This window comes from Thermobia domestica, chromosome 1 (genome assembly GCF_964235325.1).
Source record: "Thermobia domestica chromosome 1, izTheDome1.hap1.1, whole genome shotgun sequence".
Lineage (NCBI taxonomy): Eukaryota > Metazoa > Arthropoda > Insecta > Zygentoma > Lepismatidae > Thermobia > Thermobia domestica.
The window spans coordinates 277357885-277382920 of NC_137454.1; the positions used below are offsets into that span (position 1 = coordinate 277357885).

At 35.7% G+C, this 25036-nt stretch overlaps 1 protein-coding gene across 5 annotated transcripts in view; it reads right to left on the reverse strand.

The window, feature by feature from the left end:
* Nucleotides 1–17195, reverse strand: part of LOC145661079 (heparan-alpha-glucosaminide N-acetyltransferase-like) — a 643046-nt gene extending 625851 nt beyond the window's left edge. For 4 of the 5 annotated variants that reach the window (XM_081726530.1, XM_081726522.1, XM_081726537.1 and 1 more), the window contains exons 1-2: nucleotides 17047–17195; nucleotides 4190–4293 (exon numbers count right to left, since the gene is read on the reverse strand). The gene's annotated coding sequence lies outside the window, so the exon portion shown is untranslated. The remainder of the gene's footprint in view (nucleotides 1–4189; nucleotides 4294–17046) is intronic. The other variant, XM_081726528.1, reaches the window with a different exon arrangement.
* Nucleotides 17196–25036: the final 7841 nt, after the last annotated feature.

A 25036-nucleotide genomic window follows, 5' to 3' on the forward strand; every position in this document is an offset into this window, starting at 1 on the left:
AAGATTCCCTATCAAAGGCGTGGTAGATAAAGTTTCTGTTATACATGGGTTGACATTGGCAACTGACATGGTCGATATGGGAAAGATGTTGTATGGTGATAGAGAGATGATACTTCTTGTAGAGTATTTCAAACCTGATTAAGAAAAATCGTTATCAGACTTAAGTCTAACAAGTAGATTGACGATGAGAAGTTGCAGAAATCCGGTAGAAGTATTATCAATTTCCACGACAGAGTGCGAACGGGGATTTCCCCTTATGAATTTACAGATGCCTGATATTAGAAATAGACTAAGTGCTCAAACATTGTCTAACTTGTTGCTCAACAATGTTAATGGCCCACCACTAGACATGCTCAAAGTATAGACGAGCTAGTTATTTCTTGGCTGAAGGATGGACATCATTCCACTGCGGATGATTTACCGCCAAAAAGTTACCAACAAGAAATAAATCTGATTTCAGATTTGTTTTAAGGTTGAAAATTACGAGTTACGGAAAATGTATACTTGTATTACTAATGGCTTATTTGTGTTATTCAACTTTGTACCTAATTTTTAGTAAGTCTCTTCTTTGCTTTATGTAAACTACTTTGAATAAATATTCATAATAATTGCAATTATGCATATTTGTAACTTAAATTTAACGTGGTGTTTTAGTAATTACACAAATTATAATTATGAGCATGCTTTATGGAGATGCTCTCACATAGGGTACCCGAGCACCTTTATACCCTATGAACAACTGATTTTTCAAGTCTTTTGTGACAAAAATACTGTGAACTGAGAAACCATAACCTTTTCCATATTGTACAGGGGTTTTTTCCCGCGAATAGAAGTTTCTTGTGGAATGCGTTGAGAAATTAACACTTGCAAGAACACTCTCTTAGTACAAGTATATTTTAGGCACACACTAATTTCCCTCCATCTCAAACTGTTTCAATTTTTTCACTGACAAACACTTTACCATTTTATATCGTAAAGGTCAGATCCACCGTTATTGTAACAGAGTGGTGCTTGAGCGATTGATTAGAAATTCAAACTCCGATTAGTGACAATTTCACAGTCTTGTTTTATTACAAGTGTAAACTCTTTAGTCAGTTCAGAAGAGGCCGTGGATCGTGTTCAGAGTTGATGACGATGGATTTTGGTGAGTCAGAGTAGGTCAAAATGGATGAGAGTGGTTCATGGTTGCTGGTGGGTCACGATGGGTCAGAGTAGGTCACGGTGGGTGGTGGGTCGTGGGTCATGGTGGGTGGTGGGTCAGTGGGTCTTGGGTCAAGTTTTCAATTACCCACGCCAACTCTCGAATATACTGCAGTCACGGACAGACGACAAAGAGTTCTCCTCCAGCTTGAGGGTTTGGGTTGAATTTGTTACTGACAGGAATCTTCTATTACTCTTAAGGGTCGGTGGTGTGATTATATTGTTTCAAATATCCATGCCCATGATAAGGATGACGATATAAAAGACAGGTTTTACGAAAAAGTGGAACGGATATTTGACCAACTCCCGCGATACCATACGAAAATTCTATTAGGGGATTTCAATGCGAAGGTAGTACGAGAGGATATTTTCAAATTGATGATTATAGGAAACGAAAGTCTGCATAAGGAAAGTAATGGCAACGGTGTTAGACTCGTGAACTCTGCAACATCCAAAAACTTTAACGTGAATAGTGCAAAATTTCTACATCGCGACGTTCATAAATACACTTGGACCCTCGCCAGAAGGAAAAACACATATTCAAATTGATCACGTTTTATTAGATAAAGGAAAACAATCTCGCATAATTGATGTTCGATCGTTTAGAAGGGCTGATTGTGACACTGACCACTACCTGGTAACAGCGATAATAAGAGAGAGATAGTCGTTGAATAAAAGAAATATTCAATTTCTGAAAACGCAGTGATGCCCCCCCCCCCTCATGTGCATGACGCACCCCCTCAATTGTCTATTCGTAGGTGTTCTTCCATGAAAAAACTATTTTCGATTAATTTTAACGCCCCCTCAAACATATTTATATAGATTTTTAACCCCCCAAATATTCCAATGACGCAGTTTGCGTCATATTCCCCGTTTGTGGGCACCCCTGGAAAACGGAGAGATTTAATTTAAAGAAATTAGAAGAGAACCAGGTAACAGAGGAATACCAAATTGAAGTTTCGAATGGATTCTCGGCTTTAGAAGATTCGGAGTGCTAGTATTGAGGAGACTTGGATTGGAATAAGAGATAGCGTTTAAGTTTCAGCAAAAGAAAAACTGGAACACGTAGAAATAAACCGTGTTCGACCAGGAATGCAATAAACTAGCAGAGAAGAGAAAACTGCGTTGGCTACAAAATCCGAATAGGATAACTACACAAAATTCTGTACACATAACGCGGAAAACTTCCAAAACTTTTAGAACAAAGATTTTTTGAATGCTAAATTAAGGAACTTGAAGATAATAATAGAAAGAATAAAAACATTAGGGACATGTATAAGGGGATCAACGAATTTAAAAAAGGCTATCAACCCCGTGCTTATATATTAAAGAAAGCTGACGGAACAGTTCTCACTGATACAGATAGTATTTTAAATAGATGGAAAGATTTCTTTGACGATTTACTTAACACGCAGCCGGAAAATAATGTGCGTTGAGAAAGGGAAATACACACCACAGTACCACACATTTCAGAACCTAACCGAACAGAAGTAGAAATCGCCAAAAATCACAAAAAGAAACACAAATCTCCCGATATAGACGAAATTCCGGGTGAGTTAATTGTAGCTGGAAGCGAAAAATTATGAAACAAGATACACAAACTCATTTTCCTTATCTGGAACAAGGAAGTATTGCCGCAAGAGTGGAAAGAATCAATCATTTTCCAATTCACAAGAAAGGCGACAAAACCGACTGTAATAATTATAGAGGTATTTCTTTTCTGTCAACATCCCATAAAATCCTTCCAAATGTTCTATTAGCAAGATTGACTACACACGCAGATGAAATTATTGAAGATTATCAGTGCGGATTTAGATGAAATCGATACACTAGCTACCAAATATTTACTATTTGACAAATACTCGAAAAGAAGTGGGAATACAATACGCCGGTACATCAACTACTTATTGATTTTAGAAAGGCTTATGACTCGGTTAGGAGAGAAACATTGTACAACATTCTTACAGAATTTTGAATACCGAAAAAGCTAATTCATATAGGTTTAAATGAATCCCAAAATCGGGGTAGGAAAATTTTTGTCCAGGAGCTTTCACGTTGAGAATGGCCTGAAACAAGGAGATGCGTTGTCGCCATTATCATTTAACTTTGTCTTGGAATACGCTATAAGGAAAATCAAAGATAGCAACCAGGGCCTAGAGTTGAATGGTGTTCACCAGGTTATGGCGTATACTGATGATGTACATTTAATAGGGGATGATAGGCGAATAATAGAAAGAAGTTCCATAGGCCATAGAGTTAGTTAGTTAATGCCGACGATACGAAATCCCATATTACTGAACTCTGTTCTACCATTTCGACTTAAATGCTACATCACGAACATCAATTTTTCCATGCTCCACTGGAAGGTTATGGTATAGCTAACGAACTTAATTTGGGTATGTGTTGCGTTGTTGGGAATATTAGAACAGGAACATTATTTGGCCCATGGTGCTTGTCTTCTACGTGCAGTGTTGAACGAAGGATTACTACATGTCCTTGGTTTCTTTCAACAATATATCTTAATGTACCTAGGTAGTCAGACTAGGCGCACGCAATAGTGGTACCTTCACCGCTTAAACTGTTCTTTACACTACATTCCAAGGTTTTTTTCCCATTTTCTAAGAAAAAAAAAAGTTATTTTTCTCTTTAAAAGAAACAATAAAATTCAACTGTTTCTTTTCTGTTAGTTGACTGTTTCTTTTCTTTGTAATAGGCTACGAATATGAGGTCTTCTGTATATATGATGTCTGTGAAGACAGCACACCTTTGAATTCATCCATTTCAGATGTAAGTTTTACTCGCAGTGCAAAATTTATAAGAATCTGCCTCGACCATGATTTGTGAGGTGATTAAGTATCTCCGGACAAGTACTAGGCTAAACCATTGAATAAATATTATATCTAATTTGTATACCTTTAGAGATAAAAGCTTTAACCTTAGCAAGTTACTTTCGGCTTACTCTCTACATTTCAACGAATTTCACACTTACGTAAATATGAGTTTATAGGCTCTCTCAGCACTGAGATCTTCGAACAGTTGGTGTTGTTGACAGAGATACCATAATAGCCGTTTTCCCCAAATTGAACCACCTGGCTGAGAAAAGAAAGAATGAGACGTTTGTAATTTTTTAGTACACTGCATTAACTCAGAAAACGACCAAAATTTAGGACAGGACACATGTTGCCTTCCCTACTAAAGTATTCAATAAAACTAATGTGATTCAAATTAGGTAAGTGTTTCTTTATACTTCAAAACGACAAAGACATTTATTAATGCCGGAATATGCATTGTACTATTTGATCATTTCTATCACAAACGTTATTAATTGATGTATATAAAAAATATTATAAAAGGCGGCTTATATAGATATAATATTGTCAGTTGTCATAGTTGTCAGTTGTCGAGCGCGGATGTGTTTTCGTGAAGCTCGTAAGTTCAGTGACCTACGCAATGGGAATCTCAACCGAGCAGTGGAGAGCTAGAATTGGCCTGTTTTGTAGTGCCGCGAGAAAACTTCCGATCTCAAACTTTCCGAAAATGAAAGCATCACGGGCGTTCTTATCTTACGGTTTAGTGATTCTCGCACTATTAATCATAGGAGGGGTCGAACCCCACCCCGGCCCCCCGCAATCACAAAAAAGTGGAAAAAGTGAAGCTGCCGAGATAAAAGAAATTTTGAACAACCTCGTCACCTCTAATGAGGTACTGGTGAAAGAAGTGAAGCAAATTAGTGCTACAATGAACTCACTAGTGAACAGAGTCAGTAGTGTTGAAAGTGATCTCGAAGTTGTGAACCGAGAACTAAGGTATCTTCAAGATCACGCAAGGTACCTAGAAGATAAACTTGATGATCTTGAGGGTCGATCGCGACGACAGAACTTAGTACTTTTTGGCATTCCGGAAAAAGATGGTGAAACTTGGGAGGAAACTGAGAAAAAAGTCAGGGACACAATAAATGATCGATTAAAAATCTCATTAAGTGATGATGACTTACAACGTGTGCACCGTACCGGAAGGAAGAGAAATGGCAATGCGCGCCCAATTGTCTGCAAATTCTTCTCGGACAAAAAGAAACAGACTGTCCTAACAAACAGGAACAAACTTCGAGGTACAAATATATATATTGAACAAGACTTCTCTTACAGAGTTCGCGAGAAGCGCAAAAAACTAAATCAGCACATGATTAAGGCAAGAAGGAACGGCAGCTTTGCCTATCTTCAATATCGCTATCTCTACATCGATGGCAAGCGTTACAGTCTGTACGACCTTGAACCAAACACGCGAGAGGCAGCGGTCCCCAGAGAGAGAAGAGAAACACCACCAGAACCCTCAATCCCCGCGGCCAAGGCAGACCTAAATAATGGACAAAAAGAGGAAAAGAAATGTTCAACCTCCATCTCGAATGCAACGGCAGAGAGCGAAAACGCATTTCCACCCCCTCCAGCTCTAAGGTCATCCACCCGTCAAGCGAGTACACAAGAACTCTATGAACAGAAGGACTATCCCCCTCTCAAAACTCCTCCCCCTTCCCGTACGGAATATCTCGTGCGGAAACAATGAAATAACTGTGACAAGGCTCCGGTAGAAGACCAAGAAAGTGTAAGTGTAGATAAAGACTCTCTAAAAATATTCTATCAAAATGCTCGTAGCTTACGTGGTCGAACATGTGATTTCTTTTGTGGTGTATTAACTAACAATTACGATCTAATTGCAATCACTGAGACATGGATTAACGAATCTCATTATGATGCTGAGTTATTTGATAACAGATATACTGTGTTGAGGCAAGACAGAAACTCTGTCAAAACCTGTAAAACAAGGGGTGGGGGTGTTCTTATTGCAGCCCTAAGTAAACATTGCATGTTCTTATTGGACAGGTGTGATGATAATTATGACTGCTTGATTGCCAAAATAAACAGTGAGGGGAAAACAATATATATTTGTGTTGTGTATTTCTCACCGGGATCTAATATTGAATTGTATAATGATTTATTTACTCGACTTGAAATTAATTGTCCTCAAGGTTGTCCTGTTCTCCTGATTGGTGATTTCAATTTATCGGAAATAAACGGTACGGAATTTAATTTTAAAACAAGCTCTTCTAAATGTAAGAATTTATATGAATTTATGACCTATTATAATTTGCAATCATTAAGTAATGTGACGAACGAAAATAATCGTACATTAGATCTGGTTCTCTCTAATATAACGAATATAGAAGTCAGTAGCGAATATTGTCCACTAATTCCAGAAGATGTACACCATCCATCCTTAGTAATAAACGTGTTGCAGCAGGAGAGCGCGAAGATTAAAAAGAAAACTAATATATCAGGATATAATTTTAGGAAAGCTAATTTCTTAGAGTTGTATCTTGAATTCTCATCTATTGATTGGAACTGCCTAAAGAAATATGAAAACGCCAATGACCTAGTTGATAATCTCTATTATATTATTTATAGTGTATTTGACAAGTGCGTGCCACTTAAAAACAACTCAAGAACAGCTTATCCGTGCTGGTTTACACATGAAATTATCAAAAAAATCAAAACTAAAGCAAGGTATCATAAAAAATACAAATGTAATAAAGAAGTAAATTATCTCAATAAATTCAATGAATTGCGTAGGGAAATAAAGAAAGAAATTAAGCTGGCATACAGAGCGTTCATACAAGATTCTGAAAATAACATTAATAACAATGCTAATGAATTGTGGAACTTTATAAAAAATAAGACTAAGCATGTTCTTGGGGGGAAATTAAATTATGAGGGACGCGAACTTTATCATAATGATGAAATAGCCAATGCTTTTGCACAGTATTTCTCGTCAATATATGTGCCAGATACAGGTTTCACTGACATTCCTACGAACAATTTATTAACTTATGTAAGTAACAAACTAGAGTCACTTACCATTGAGGAAATCACTCAATCTGAAGTAGTAATGGCAATCAAAAAATTAAAGCCCAGAACTGCTGTTGGCCCTGATGGAATACCTCCATATATCATAAAGGGTTGTATAGATGCGTTTACATATCCGCTAAGGATTGCATTCAATCTCGCTTTAAAAACATGCGTTTTTCCGGATAAATGGAAATCATCTATAGTTTGCCCAATACCAAAAACCAATGATAAACACGAAATAAATAACTACCGGCCTATATCAATTTTACCTACTTTTGCAAAGGTATTTGAACAAATCTTATACCGACTACATCCAACCCGTAATCTCACCTTATCCACATGGCTTTATCCCACACAAATCAACAACAACAAACCTTGCACTTATCACAGACTTTATAGCAAATTCGTTAGATGTAGGATGTCAGGTTGATGTAATTTATACAGATTTTGAAAAAGCATTTGACAGAGTCAATCACAAGGTACTATTACATAAGCTAGGTGAATATAATTTCTCTTCTCCCTTGATCAAGTTCTTTTCATCATATTGAAATAATCGTAAACAAACTGTTATCTACAAGGAATATAAATTATCTGATTATATTGCACATTCTGGAATTCCCCAGGGCTCTAATCTAGGTCCGTTATTGTTCCTTTTATTCATTAACGATCTCCCTGATCATATATTATTAAGTAACAAATTGCTTTTTGCTGATGACCTCAAAATATACGGTAGGATAAAGACCATCCATGACTGTCTCGATTTACAACGTGACATGGAAAATATTGCTAATTGGTGTTTTCTTAACAAACTTAATGTAAACATAAACAAATGTAACATTTTATCGTTTACCAGAAACAAAAGTCAAATAGAGTTTGATTACTCAATGAATCAGATCTTACTAAATAGATTAAATTCAGTCAAAGATCTTGGAGTTATATTTGATACGAAACTGACATTTAATAACCATATAGAGAACATAGTTAACGAATCTCTCAAGATGTTAGGGTTCATAATTAGAACTGGAAAGGAATTTAACAATAGTACTACACTAACAAAAACGTATTATGCCTATGTCCGATCAAAACTGGAATATGCTGCTGTGATTTGGAACCCATCACAACAGCAATACAGACACCAAGTGGAAAAGGTCCAATCTAAATTTATCAAATACTTGATGTACAAGACAACTGGAATCTATCCATATTATGAAAATTATCTAACATTAATAGACAACTTCTGTATCCCTACACTTGAGCAAAGGCGAAATGTGACAGATTTGATTTTTCTCCATAAAATAGTACAAAACGAATTTAATTGTACGGATCTCATATCAACATTAAATTTTCATGTCCCGACACTTAAAACTCGTGCTAATAACTCTGGTCTGTTTTATTGCAAAAAAGCAAGGACCAACGTATTATTGAAATCACCAATTTGGAGAATGGGTTCTACTTATAACAAAATATGTATCAAACACAAAGAAATTGACATCTGCAATATGAACTCTATGTTTAAGAAAACTATTGTAAATGTATTATGTAATACACCAACACTATAATTGGGCTTATGCCTGTTGTGTTGATGGCAAATAAATAAATAAATAAATAAATAAATAAATATTATACGTACTGTATTGATGCAAGTGTCCATTGCTAATCCTCGTTGCAGGAACATAATTGCTTGGAAACGGTAGGCTATATAGGGGCTGTCCACAACGCTATTTTTGATCAATTTTTACCCTCCCTTCCCCTTGTCACACTTCATAACACAAGGCCTAACCCATTCCCCTTTTATTACGTAATACTTATTTTGTTTATTCGCTAATTTTGCTTATTTGGGGGGTTATTTTTAATGGTAGAACTTTTTATTACGAAATGCTTTTATTCTGAATACATTTATAGTGCTTTTTCGCTAACAAATCAAAGTATTAGAAAATGGTGGCACCGTAATAATATTTTCACCGTATTAGGTTGTTTAATTAACCAGTCTTAATTCTTCGAAATTGCATACTGTCGTTTTCCCAAGGAGATCGCACACATGCTTTTAGGATTCCGATGAGTGGTAAGGAGGAAATACTGATGGAAATTGCACGTGAAACAGGATCTAAAGAAGTGACATTGGCCATTTTTCCGCGATCCAGGATGTATAGTATATTTGAAGTTCGCCAGTGTCGACGATGCAAAGTGGTTGGTTCTCTTCCTTGTCGATCACTGATATGAAGTGGCTGAACACGTGAAGAAGCAGGCACATCACGTTTCTGAACAAGCTTTTGAGCATTTTCTTTAGACTTTGAACTGCAGTTTCACTCTTTTCAAATTCTTCTTGTCCTAAATCAGTGCCAGAATGCGAATAAACTCGATTTCTTCAGAAATATTCAAATTCGTAAATCAAAAATTCAGTACGAGATGAATATGCAACGAATTAGATTTTTAATATCTTATTTTTCTCTGCACATCGTGGATCATTCTGTCGCGAAAAATATTATTTCACGGAAAAGAGTATCTTCTGTTTCCCATGCGAAACCCCTTAGAAGATCAGAGTGGGCAATGATTCAAATCAAAAGTTTTAAATGGCATTCTCAGAAACAACGATACGAATGGGAACGCGATGGCATTTTCAAGCGATGGTTACAATCACTAACAACTTACTCCAGAAAAACGTGTGCCGTAAATGCAGAGCTGTGATAACCACAAAACGGAGATTTATTGTATTGCATTATACGCAGGGTTCGTCACCAATCATGCTGGTGTCTAGTAGTGTCTTCGAATTCCTTCTGCATGATTAAGTTTATATAGGATATAGTTTGCGATTTCCCAAAACAATATATATTTTCACTTACTTATTTATAAAAACGAAAAGAACTGAATACAATTATTTTTTATTAAAAGATTGCATATAAATCTGAGAATAAAAATAAAAATTACAGCAAAAACCTGCGTTACGTAACGAAGACGTAAAGCCAATCCCCTCCCCCTTAGCACACTTCGTAACGCAAGGCCAAACCCCCTTTGCCGCGTTACGTAATATGTGGACGACCCCTTAGAGATGAAATACACTGTTAAACAGTAAGTAAAAAATGTTGAGATTTAGTTCGAATTTGTCTGTAAAAGGAAAATATTAGATTGGATAATCGAATTAGACCTGGTGAGGGTTAATCACGTTATATTGTCGCATAGTTGAGTACAGGGGTCCATTCTCTTTCATAGTACAGGAGCACATTGATACTGCTCTCAAATTTTTGGAGCGGTACATAGGAGCACCTTTAAATACGGGATTTGTCTAATTTAAAAAGAAAATGGAATGATAGCATAATACTGGGTTATGTACTTCTGTAAGTTTCAGTGATCCATCTTTTTCTCTTTTATGAATAAAAGTCCCAAATATTTGACGTTTCTGACCTATTTTGTCCTCTTTGATGAGATTCTGTACGTTATATGGTTACATAGTTGAGTATAGTGATCCAATCCCTTTCATAAGATATGGGTATATTCATGCAACCTTTCAACATTTTGGAGGGAGTATATAGAATCATCCTTTAAATTAGACAATTGTCGCAGTATAAAATTTGGAAATTGTTCTCTCGGAATCGAATATATAACTGTAAATATGGGTAGTCCTGCTTATTTATTTCTGTGGGTAACAAAAAATGCAAAATATTAGTATTGGCACGTGTTCAGTTACTGACCTAATATATGTTATTTGATGAAGCTTTAAAACGTTATATGTTTATATGGATAAGTACAAGAGTCCTATCTCTTTGTATAGGATATGGGAACATTGATGCCCTTCTTCTTAAAATTTCAAGGGGTATATTGGCCCACACCTTAAAATTGCGAATTATCAGAAAACAAAAATTGAAAAGTTCTTCAGGATTCGAACATATATTTCTGCAAATTTGGTTGTGTAGTGTTATTGTTATTTGTGGATAAAACATGCCAAATATTCAAAATCTGAAAGTTTTTTAACCCAGTATATCCTCTTTGATGTGTCTTTAGTGTAGTATATGTTTATATAGATAAATACAAAGGTCACTTCTCCTTCAAAGGATATAGATATTCATGCTCTGTTTTTAAGTTTGGAGGTTGTGCATTTGGCCACCTCTTAATTTTGGGAATTATTTGCAAATGTTCGGTAGGATAAATTATACTTTTCTACACTTGGTTTATCCTGCTTATTCCCCGTTTATGGATATAAATTTGTGATAAATGTATTTCCAAAAGTAACACTTTATACTTGGCCGGAAAATTGAGTTAATATGAAGAGCGAATTTTGAATGTTACGCTTAATGTTCACCGAGATAGATTACATTATATAAGAATGTGAATGAACACAAGGTCTCATTGTCTTTCATTCAAGATGAGTACCGTAAGACCAGGAAAAGTACATTTGAGCAACATTTAAATTTTGGAAATTTCAAACAATAAAAATATGTAATTGTTCTATATGATTCAGGCAAATTAGTAGGATCTAATTGCGTCTTTTCATGTGTAAACAACTGCAAAAAATCGAAAATGAGGATGTTGATATAATATCATCTTAACACTTTGAAGCTTAAGAACAACTGACAGTAAAGAGCTATTGGTGTAACTACGACTCACAGTGTATACTCATGCGCGTGAACATTTGAGACTTGATACATCATAAGTAATTATTAAAATCGATTGATATGCAACAACAATGAATCACACTCTGAACTTTAATCAGAACTCACAGCTTAAGATCATTAGTAGAAGTTGTTATTGGTGCAATCTGATTGGCTAAACACTGTAAAGTTATTTCTGATGCAATCTGATTGACCAATCACTTTCAAATCTTAGATATTTTTTTTAAAAATAATTTCAAAACTTTTGCTTAGTTTTTTCGATAAAGGTTTTATAATTTTTCGGGAAAGTATTACGACTAACAGTATTGCTGGAAAGTTATTCTTGGTGCAATCTGACTGGTTGGTCAATGTAAAGTTATTCTTGATGTAATTTGATTGGCTCATCAGTTTCGAGTCATTACTTAGCATTTTTTAAGGTTTTCTCTTGCATAAAATTTTTCGATTGAAAACTGTGGGTTGAAAGTTTTAGTTTGAAACTTTCAGATTGAAAATTTTAGTTTGAAATTTTTAGTTTGAAAATTTGGTTTAATTCTTTAACATTATTTCAATTTTTTGTTCGAAAAGCTGGTTAAATTTTTCGTTCGAAAACTTTTGCACTCACTGAAAATTCTTTATTAAATGTTCTAGTTTGAGAGTTGTTTGCAGTTGCTGAATAGTTTAAAAAATAATTTTAAAGTTTTCTTTAAAATTCTTCCCTACCTTAAAATTTGAAGATCACTGATAAAACATTTACAGGTGTACAAAACAAATAGGACCAGTTTACAATAAAGAAATATGGCAACACTGTTCGCATGAATTTCATCATTATGATGCAATGATGCCTAATAAATTGATGCAACATCAACAGAATTGCATCACATCCGCTATGACAAGCTGAATCTTGTTCACACATACAGAATGGAAGAGATTTAATTAAACAGTTTTGAATAAATTATGTTTGGCTTTTTCCCTTGACGTTATTTTTATTGAGAAATGTACAAAATGGAATCATGCACATAAATACAATGGCTATGCTATGTTGAGGTGGATTTCAACATAGTGGTCGACCTAGGCACCACTATGTGAATACAGGCCTATAAACACAGAGAAACGTTTTCACATGCGTTCTGTAACGTTTCTTACAAAAACATTTCTGTGTTCATAACATTTACATGGTAATCTGTATATTATACAGGTGGCAATACTAGAAGTGGCATGGTCTGGTTTCGCGCCGGCTTGAGTCACCATTGTGTGGTATCTCTTAATCTTGTGCTGAGGACTCAAATGTGGTTGTTGAGCTGTTGAAGTTTGAAAAGGAAAGTTTGTGTTGAAACAAGAAATATTTTAATTAAGTTTTGCTTTAATTTCTATATAGTAAGAAGGTTTTATTACGGAAATTCATAACGACGGAGAACAGAAATAGATTCCTTCCGAACCTGGGCCGGATCTATAATCGTGCGAACTACGCGTTTGTAGGAGGCGCCAACTGAAGAGGGCGCCAAACTGGAAAAATGAATATTGTGTTTTAAATGTGAATAATTATTAGAGAAAATGTTATATGAAAAATTTTCCAAATAGCTTCAAATAAATATTGTACAGACTGATATGCAGATAAAATACAACAAAAGGACAATAAGGTCGAATCTTTGTGTGGTTGGCTGTAAAACACCCCTTTACAATAGAAAAAGACTCATACATCAATTGGCGCAAGTGTCACGCTTACAAGTGAAGCAAGTGTCAGGAAAATTCCCCGCCGCGCAGGGAGATTTAGGAAAGATTTTTGTAGAGGGTAAAAGGGAGATTTTACGAATATGAAATAAAATGTAGGGAAATTTAACTTTTCAATAGATGTATATTAAGCACTACGGCAGTACGACTAAAAACAGAAGCATGGTTTCCACTATCCCATCATATGCACAAAATACAAATATAAGACTCTTCATTCATCTCCCAACAACCTCCTGCGACCTTGCTTGAGAATATGATTGCCAAATATGTATTTAAAATAGGAATGTATAAAAAAAAATTGACTGCACCTGTTGCTTTTAGATTGGGTGGCATTATCATAGTCTTCAAGCATGCTCCGCCTTGTCATAAACAACGTCGCCACATAGTGCTTCGGTTCAGTGATCACAGGGTTGAAAAAGGACACCGTAAATGAAATACACATTATCGAAGTTGAAGTGACTAGGCTTTTAATGTTCTTGGTTGTTGAGTTGATTTTAGTTTAGCGTCCCTTTCAGCAGCGAGGCTATATGAGACGTGGACCTACTGATTAACGTGGAATCCGAACCACATGAGCTCCCGCTGGGAATCAAACCCGGGTTTCCCCACGCCAAAGGCGCGTACGCTAACCGTTTAGCCACGGAGGAGCTCCTTGATGTTCTTGGGTCAGGGAGGAGGGCAAATACTTAGAAAACGGGCGGCACAAATGGTGTTTGTAATTTCTGACAGAATTATAACTTAAGTTCCTAATACCAGTAACTCACAATTGCTGCCCACAGTTTAATGCTCACTTTGTTCATGTCTATTAGTCCATTTGTCATTCGTCAACCTTTTCACTTCTATCCTGAGTCGTTTCTTTTTTTTTTTTTTACTTATTTATAATGATGAGCATTTTCACTTTTCAATAGTACTCTGTATTTCATGTAATAATAATGGACAACGATAAAGAACCAAGTGAGCATTTTATCGGAAAAGAAACCTACGGAACTTGAAAGAAGAAGAGAGGTGACCGAAGTCCCTAAAAAGTTTCTTTCGACTTCTGGAAAAAATGTCGAAAGTGATAACCGTACAAATGTTGAGGCGAGGGAGTTGTCAATACCAGTTACTGTTAACGGAAGATTTGCAAGTTGACAAAGTTTGGAAATTATAAGTTTAATTTACTTCATAGCAGTAATTTCATGGTTAAATTAAAATGGAATGGATACAGCCTTTTCGGTTACGGATCTGAGTTAAGTTTAATGTATTTCAAAATTTGTTTGAAAACAATTAGTTTTCCATGCATACATAACTCGAAAGGGTAATTGTAATCGAAAGGTGATTAGGATTATAAGTAATTTTTTTTTAGAACTCTCTCTGTCAATCACAGTGGCATATACATATGGTCGTTGTATTATAACAGTGTAACAATAATTATCAATCCACTCTCTCGTATTGAATTTAGATCGAACAATATTTTTAAACATTTGGTAATAGTCCTAGTGCAATACAGGATTTTAATTATTAGTTACTTGTGTTCAGGGATGCACGGGGGGGGGGGTAGTCCGAGAGTCTGGATCCTCCAAAACTTGTAATTTCTAAGAAAAAAAAGCAGAATTTCAGGAGGCAAATACACAAAATTATTTGCATTTTGTACAGGGTAGTAGGGGAAGAAAATTGATAAAGCTGCACAAAAAATGAATCCGTAGGAAATTCATTGTCAAAAGCAGCAACAGTTATTTTCTGTAAGTTCTTCCATCTAAGACTTAGAAAAGTGTTGTTGCCAACATAACAAGTAGGTGTGTTGGTCGCCATATTGGTTCAAAAATGGCGGATCCAAAATTCATAAATACTTAAATTCAAATGAAATATTGGCTTGTGTGGATAGAAAATTAAAGATTGAGACATCCACAATGCATTAAAAAGTAAGAAATATGTAATGCAGAATTATTTGAGGCCAATGCAGGTGAAAGTGGAATACCGAAGCGTTATATTATAGTTTACTTCATGTTTTAGCGAAGATAAAACTAGTCACTCACTCCAGTCACTAAAGTTAGGTTTTGTCCAATTCTGCCAGCACCAGCTTCAGATTATGATACGATTTGGACAGCTATAATGAGGTGCAAGTTGATTTCACAACATTTGGGCCAAGATCACACTGTTGTAACATTTGATCAGGCTATTTACTGCAATGCAAATGAGCTAGTAAGTAGAATAAAGATTAAACCTGTGGCGTAGAGGAATACATCTATTAAGGATATTAAGATATACAACGTAGAGGATATTAAGAATTGCAACATCTTCCCACAATGGAGATTATGAACAAGTTAGAAGCACGGTGAAGGAGTTAAGTGTAATCTTCCAACATTTGTAACAAAACTACAGGAATTTGTATATGGACATGTAAATCAGTTACTTTTAGATTGTGGTTTTCCTACTTGGAAACAGTGAATACATTTCTCAGTTTTATAAGAGCTGAACGTGAGGGAAACTTGCATAAGCACTTACAAGCTTTCTAAGATATGTTACCTTTGATTGCTGCTCATAACCATACAATCTACACTAGAAGTGGTCCAGTGTACCTTACATGCATGCGAGATTTGCCACACTTACCCGGAGATGTTTATGCAGAGTTCACAGACGGTCATCTTGGTGTCAAAAGAAGCAAGCTGCCGTTTGTAGAGATAGCAACTGATTAAGCCATTGAATATTTCAACAAGATTTGTAAGGTTGCAAATGATATAATAAGCATTACTCGGAATGAATATGCCAGACAGCGATGGAAATTCAGTTACAATGAGCTTAGACATCTGGTTTAAGCGGCAAACCAAATCTTCAACATTGATATGAAAACACCTTCATCCACAATGAACAACCTAAGAAACAACTAGAGAGGGACATCACTGATGTATCACTAAGAAAAGAACAACTTGTGCGCTTTCAACTGTTTCGTGATATTAACAATGATTGGGAGATATATTAACAGGAGATATAATCCCGGAAAATACTTCACATGGCATTCTCAATGCTTTTGAAAGTGGCAAACGGATTATTGAATATATCGTTAAGACACTTCTACTTCCTGAATCCCAAGCTAATCTATTTGAAACTATACCAAAATCAATCCAAAAAATATCCAAAGACATTACATCACAACGAAGTAAGACAAAAGTAAGACATCTGGAGTCTGTCACACAAGTTCATCAGCGAGTAATTACATACATAGCCAGATAACCAAATGTTGATGTTCGATTTCTTCTACAACATGAGTTCTTTGAATATCCTCCATACTTGTTCAGATCGGATTTTTCACCTATCATTGATAACGAGGCTGTTTTATTTCAGCTTCTAACACAGGATACAGTAGCCACTGCAAACATAAAAGATCTTCAGGGCTCAAGAGCACTGATTATTGATGGTATGTCTTGTGTGCACACGGTTGATAAACCAAAGAGTGGTAAAATTTTGGAGACCTTGCAGATTCTTTCACTGAACATAGTTTTTCCAATTATGCAGCATTGATATTGTTTTTGATAGATATGTCTCTCCGTCTATTAGATCAAGCACAAGAAACTTCAGATCTGGAAACGAAGAATTATTCTACACCGTGTATGACAGCTCTACAGTACTATCAGAAAGCTCGCTAAAAGTTTTATACTTACTTGCAAAAGCAACTTCTATTATTGGAGAAAGCTAGTCTCACAGGAAAGGTAGTCTTGATTACCAGTGTAATATTGCTTTCCGGAGGTACTGTAGCTTCTTCAGTAAGATTGCACTGAGAATAAGAAAGAAAATGTTGAGGTAAGGATTAGTCCACTTCAAGGATTATTTAATAAATGACTGAATGTTCTTATTATAATAATATGATATTATTCCAACAACCTTGTAATTCAATATCTTGAAAATTATAAATCTTTAGTATGATAATAAAGGGAGAAATGAAGTGAAACATTCCAATTACATATTTTGCCCCGTTGAAAGTAAATTTGTTATTTAAGTAGGGCCTAAGCTGTTATTATATATTTGGAAAGCGTACGTTTTAATATATGAGCAGAAAAATTAAAATGCGATATACAAGAATGATTAAGTGAAGCGACAATTTTATGTTTTACTTGTGTATTTTCCTTCACATTTCTGGGTGTATTTTAACATTAAAAATATTGATATGTGCAATCAGTCGTAAATCTTGATATTCAGAGAAGTGAATGTTGTTATTACTATTATTACAAATATTATATTCTTCTTCTTCTTTAAATATATTATTCTCCTCCTTTATTTATTAAATTTATATGCTTCTTTAAAGTAAATGCAAGGTGTACTCCCAACATCTCAGAAGTCTGGGAGCTTGCAGTAGATTCGGACATAGGTGTGTTTAATAAGAATCTGAAAATATACGACAGATCGGTTCGCTCGGATATATTTGTAAAGTGAAATACACATAAATCGCCTTTTTCGCAGCGTAGCAACCGCGATATGGTTGATACTTCCAGTCAAATATTCGATATCATCGACGGTTTCTTGAGATTGAGTGATGATTGTTACCACATGTATCGAGTCATATCCTTATCAGTAGAGATATATTTAGTGACTTTGGTTTTAAAGTTTACTTTTTAATTCATGTTCCACGAATGCATCAACGCTTCAAATTAAAATTAAAACCGAAGGGTTCCGTAGCGAAGGTGTGTTTATATTAGATATTTTGCTTTTACTAGATGCATGGCATCTATTCCTCAAATACAAGATGGATTATAATTATTGTGGATTGTTTCATAAAGACTGGAATTGTCACTACTGAACTACGTCCTATCCAATACCTCTAGCTAGAAGATTATTATCATGGAGTGCTTAGTAGAACTGCCGAAGTTAATGGAACTCAATTTGAGTACTGTAGATTATAAGCAGCATTGGGCCCAATGAGACAAGGGAATGCGGCGTAGGATCGACACTGCGTAACATCGAAACTGCGTACGATCGAAAAATTCAGCTCAAAACCTGTTTCGATCCTACGCAGTTTCGATCGTACGCAGTTTCGATCGTACGCAGTTTCGACGCTACGCAGTTTCGACCGTACGCAGTTTCGATCCTACGCAGTTGCCCTGAAATAATTTAAGTTTTAATCATGCGCTCAAAAAATATATATTTTTTTTCTCTCTCTTTAATTTGTTTAACCTGTGCAGCTATAAATTAGGGTTATATTCATGGATTCCACACGACCTAAACTGCGTAGGATCGAAACTGCGTACGGTCGAAACTGCGTAGGATCGAAACTGCGTAGCGTCGAAACTGCGTAGGATCGAAACTGCGTACGGTCGAAACTGCGTACGGTCGAAACTGCGTACGGTCGAAACTGCGTAGCGTCGAAACTGCGTAGGATCGAAACTGCGTAGGATCCACACTGCAGGTAGGATGGACAAGTTACAGGCGTATGGATTGAGAATCAATTATGATTTGTAATGATGACTATGTCAGAAGTGTAATACTAACTTTGAAACAGCTTCGACGGAATATAATGTAAAATAGTTATGTAATATGAAGAATTTAAAGTAATGAAGAATATGATGTATAATGAATATTGAAGGGTAAGAATAATAATAATGTTTAACGAATATTTCAATTGTAAAGATATTATTTCTAAAGGCTATCAGAAAGTTAGAGAAACAAAAGTCAGATAAAGATTCATATGCTGTTCTGTGTGTACTTGTCTGCGTAATATGAATGAAAATTTATATGATTTTATGTACAGCTTAACGACCTAATCACTAGTTATTCATATGTATGTCAACAACGTTACAATATTGTACTTCGCTTTGGGAGTTTCTCATTTGTACGCTGAACCTCAAATCGATTTATAATTGGAACACGTACCCGTGGGGGTAGGAGCATTTCAATGTATTCCGTTACATTTCACAAAAATATTTTTAACCGTAAAAGATTCGAAATTAAACTACTATTCAAATAGAGAATAAAATTACGAAAGTTTACAACTATTACTGGAAATCAATGCTGTCATCCATTTTGAACATTTTAAAAGAACATAGTTTCCAATGTATTGAAATTTCATTTCTTATGAATAGTTTGAAACGTTGTAAATAGTTGTAAAGAACCTGCAGAAAATTCGTCAAAATCCTCCTACAATGGGGAAGCAGTGTTAGACATGGAGTTAGTGGATGCAGATGGTGGCATTGGAGTTTTGGGCGCGGGGTCTTTCTATACGCCTATTAAACATGGAATTGTATGTGGGTGGGTGGTGAAGTTTTTAAATGTTCGGGTCGTCTGAGCACAGTGTTAACGTCAGAAATTGGGCCCTTGTCTCAAAGGTCCAAAAATGGTGTCCCGAAATTTTGAGCTTGGCTTCATTATATTTTTCTTTTAAGCATGGAGTTATTGGATACATATTGTGGTGTTGGAAAGCTCCGGGACCTGAGACTCCAGAAATGAGATCCCAAAAGTTTGGGTTCAGGTCTCTTTTATTTGCCTATTTAACATGGTGTTGTACTATAGTGTTAGCGTTTGAAAGGTCGGGGTCGATTAACGAAAGCGGTAATGTCAGAAATTGGGCCCTGGCCTCGAAGCTCCAGAAAATGTGGTTCCGAAATGTTGGGCTTGAGTCCACTCTATTTCTCGTTTCAGCATGGAGTTGTTGCATACAGATGGTGACGTTGGAAAGATCCGATTCCCCTCAGCACAGTGGTGGTCGGGAACCGGGCCCCCAACATGGGGCCCCAGAAATGGAGTCCCAATGTTTTGGGCATGAGCCCCTTCTATACGCCTATTAAACATGAATTGTTGTACGAAGGTGAAAAACTTGTATCTTCGTATAAAAAAAAAAAAAAAAACTTGTATCTTCCTTATAATTATTAGATAATAATCTCAGCTCCTAAACACGTATAAAAGATACCGAAGTTATATTTCAGCAAAAAACAATTACCATAAAACATCTCTTTGCATGTGTAATGACTGAAATGTATTATACTTTGCTTCCCTCCCAAATAAATAAATAAATAAATAAACGATTACAGTCGATAAGCGTAAATCTGGCAGAACCTATTTTCCGAAATCTAAAACAAATCACGCAGATTGTTTATTGCTTGTTCCAGATTGTCCACATTACATTTTCGGTCGCGATTGTCCACATCACATTTTCGGTTTTTCATTGTATGTAATTAACTATACCATAACAGAAATTCCCACTACGAACAAATTACACGTTAGGTATACGCCTATGTGTCTCGTCTCGAGGACTTCCGGGCCGCAGTGGCTTAGTGGCAGAGGGTTCACACATGCTGCGGGGCCCTGGTTCTATACCAACTTGCGCAAAGTGGGGTTTGTGGTGAACAAACACCGTGTGTGAGGGTTTTCTCGGAGTTTCCCTTTCCCACAACTCTTTCATTTCACCATTCCATTTATTCTCATCATCGGGGGAAGAGATCGAAGGTGTCCCGTATTATCATGGAAAAAATATGGCAGGCTTTATATATATATATATATATATATATATATATATATATATATATATATATATATATATATTATAAAGTACTATATGAATGAAATTGAGTCGTATATTGTAATGTATGAATGAAAAAGGATATTAAAGTAATTTTTATATAGGGGAAAGTGGGATAGAAATGGGTAACTAAGGTTTGATGTGTTGTCAAAGTCAAGATTGGCAACAAAATGGAATGATGATCAGAACAATTACTCTTGACTTATAATTCGTGAATACTACAAAAATGTGATAGGTTCTGTCTATTGTTTTGCATATATGTTTTTCACAAAAAAGCAAATCACCCGGAAGTACCCTAATGGTGGGGTAAGACCAGGTGTACATGCTAATCGGGTTTCACCCCACATGTATCGAGTATGAAAAACGTGGCATCGCTAAACTAATACAATTTTATAGTTTATTTTATGTATGTATTAGTATGTTCATTTGTGTTACGTAAGTCCTCATGAAATGTGCAACAAGGAGTAATAATTACCTATTCGGTCACTAACAATCATTGCAATCCCGTCGACCACTGAAAGAAAAACTACAGTAAACACGATACAAGACGCTGACGGTTGTAGCAGCGGGGCGAAATGGCAGTTCCTTCTTTACGTGTTAAAGGCTGCCGAAAACATGAAAAAATGAATTCTAAAGGTCCATAGCTCCAAAACTATGGGATCTACTGTTGTCGAGTCAAGACTTCACTAAGGAACTAGTATGTGCTCTATCCAAAAATACATGTTTTAGATTCCTAAGGTACTCACGCAACAATTTTTATGGAGGTAGTTGGAGAATACTTTATATCATAGGCCCGTAGTTAAACTCCCTCTATAAAAATTGTTGTGGAAGCACCTCAGGATTCTGACACACACATTTTTGGATAGGGCACATACTAGTTCCTAAGTTAAGTCTTGACCCGACTGCGGTAGGTCCCATAGTTTTGGATCTATGGACCTTTAAAATTCCTTTTTTCATGTTTTTGGCAGCCTATAACACGTAAACCGTCGCTTGTAGAGGGATAAATTCTTAAGGTCTTTTGAATTTGGCTAATCAGAGTGCTCCTTTAACCCGCGTATATTCGACGATAACCGTTCGGGATAAAATCTGCTCGCCATGTAGACCTAATTTTATTACAAAATGACGACTGTCTATTTACTTTATTTTATAGTTCTTCCATATTCACTTTCAAATGATCGGCGCCAGTTGCCATCTAATAAAGTTGATGCGTTTGTTGCTTCTAGTACAAAACCGCTTTGAAAAAGAAGCAATAAATGCATGAAATGTGGGAGATGAATTTAGAACACCAAAATGGTACATGCCTAGCACATCTTGTGCTGTTAGGGTTTCTTCAGAAACATTTTGTAAAACAATTGAAAACACATCGCGCGGTTTGTATTTTGAAATTTTGCGTATACTTGGATTTGTTTAAGTATTTCTTTCTACTGTGTTTGCCTGTAGCTTCAGTTCATAAGCCTTTATAATTAGATACCAAACATATTTGGCAATCACGCAGAAAACAACACCGAAGATTCTACACTTGTGTTAACACACAGGCTGTGTGTCACTTCAACTAGCGGCATTTGACACACAACTCCAAACGGAGAGTGAGTTGTTCTAACCACTTGTTTGTGTTATATTTTAACACAATCGTGCTAACACATAGGCATGTCGTTGAAATAATACAACGATTTTTTACAGTATAGGCACTTCCAGTAGAACTACAAGGATTAAATTTGGCAAAGTTTTTAGCCTCCTGGGGCTATATAGAAAATTTCCAAAAGTGAATATTTTCCATTTTTAGCAGCTTTAAAGAGACAAAAAACTGTGTAATTTAAATAGACTTTTTGGATGTACAAAATCTCATATTTTAGGTACCGTAATTGAAATCGGAATAAAAACTAGGAATTTTGGTATGTTAGTAGGTTTATGAGGCGCGAGGCCGTAGGATGAGAAATTTTGTATCTGGCGACAAATTCCCACCTACTTAAAACTAAACTGATTATATAAACATTCAATTTTGCCAATTGCCAAGTTCATAAAGAAATTGAAAATCACAGCAACTGGGTAAGTAAGAAAATGCTAATCCAAATGTCAATTGAAAGAAACGGAAGTCTTTTAAGTAAATATTGGCAGCAACGCATTCTAATTTTCCAACTTGGTCAAAAGTTAGCAGGGTTGGAAAAAATACAGTTTAAAAAAAAAAAGAACAAAACGCGTGTTTAAAACATGAAAAAAGTGTTTAAAATGTTTTAAAAAACACACAAAAAAGTACATGTTTTAAACATTTTGAACAGTTTAAAATATTATTTTAAACATATTTCAAAATCGTGTAATCACGTATTTATTAAGACTTTTTGCTCTTTCAACCGATCTTTTCATTTATTTTATTCTCTTTAAGACTACACAGTGTTGGGTACAGAACATTTCCGTATAGATTAGTAATTTTCAACTTATTTCATATAACGACCCCTTTTATTACACCCTCTTGCCAGTGACTCTCATACAGTAAGTATTTTCTTGGATATAGTAAGCTTTTAAGGTAGATTTTAAAATTTACCAACTATAGAGGTTTCACACAATCTATCAATATACATGGCAAAACAAAAGTCCTCACCATCCTTGTGCGTTGACAACGGGTTGAGGGAGAATGATGAATCTTGGAAGTGGTCTGACACATCAGATGGTGCTATCAAGCATCATGGCGAACATCTGTGCTTAGTATTCGAAATTTCAAATGCAAATGGTGTCATGTTACATGAGGGCTAGAATTTTACCAGAAATGCTGTTGTGCGGTTATTTTAACCATAAAGAAAATCATTTCGAGTTACCGCTTCTAAAAGTTTTGTAGTTATGCCTTTAGGGGCTAAGCTAGCGTTTCGTGGAGGCGGGTGAGATTTTTGTTGCAAAATTTGATTACTATTTCATAACACTGGTGCTAATAAAATTATTTTATAATAATAGGGCTACGTTTTCGAAAAGTAATGTTTGAAGCACACTTCATATTGTGCTAACTTTATATTTTCTGCAAGTTTATGTAATTGGTTGTTTTTTGAGTCAAAAATTTATTGACGAAAGGTAATATTTGGGGCGTTCAGAGCACAATAGATCCAAATCCATTTTCAATAAACTTCAGTTTTCCTCAGCAAATGAATTCTATTTCAAAAAATAATACTTCGCAGTCAAGAATCCAAAACAAATGTAACTAAAACCATGCGTAAGGGCGTCAGTGGAACAGGAGGGCAACCACCCTCATCCGCACCCTGCATTTCAGATTTTGGGGACGGTAAGACAGTTTTAGAAATCTTTTGATAAGCAAAGTCCAACAGAATAAGCCTGAGGTAATTACACCGAATAAATACGAAGAACATACAGATGATTAAAACTGGGAAGTTGCTTAGGTCCAATTTCCTGAATTTTAAGCAGGCCCGAAACTCGAAAGTAGAGCCACCTTTGAAATCCTTGGGTAAAAAAAAATATACAAGAAAGCAATATAGGCCTATAGCTCCTTACGGCCAATGATCAAAATCCGTATTTATTCGGTGCAAGGACTTCAATTTTTAAATGTTGGACTTTGCTAAGCAAAATGTTTCTAAATCTGCATTACTGCCCCAAAAATCTGAAATTCAGGGTAGAAGACGGATGATTTCTAAACGAACGCCCCTATCTAGCGGCAATCATACAAAATTCTAGATTCCTTTTTTTCAGGTAGTTTTTCTTTCTTTCATCTCGGATTCGTGGTTGTGAAAATATGACATTTTACGTCGATGTATTCTTTTGGACACATTCTGCATTTATGTAACGTAATTATGCATCATTGACTATGACATTCGGAGCTTGACTTGTTAATCATTCCAACGCTGCAACATACACAATACAAGTATAATGTTAATATCTTAAATGTATGAGCAAGGAGGGGGAAGGGAAAATTAGCCCTCCTCCCCATTCCGTCAACGCCCTTGTCTAGCGGTTGTCCTATGAAACTCTGGTCCACACGCTTTCCCGTGTTTTTTGTTTCATTTATTTCATACCCTATGCTACGAAGATATTACGTTTGCTGAGCAAAAGTGAACCTTTCTGAAAATGAACTTGGATCCCTTGTGCTCTAAATGTTGAGTTGAAGCCAAATTTATCCTGCAACCCAAGTTTGTTCGAAACATATAAAA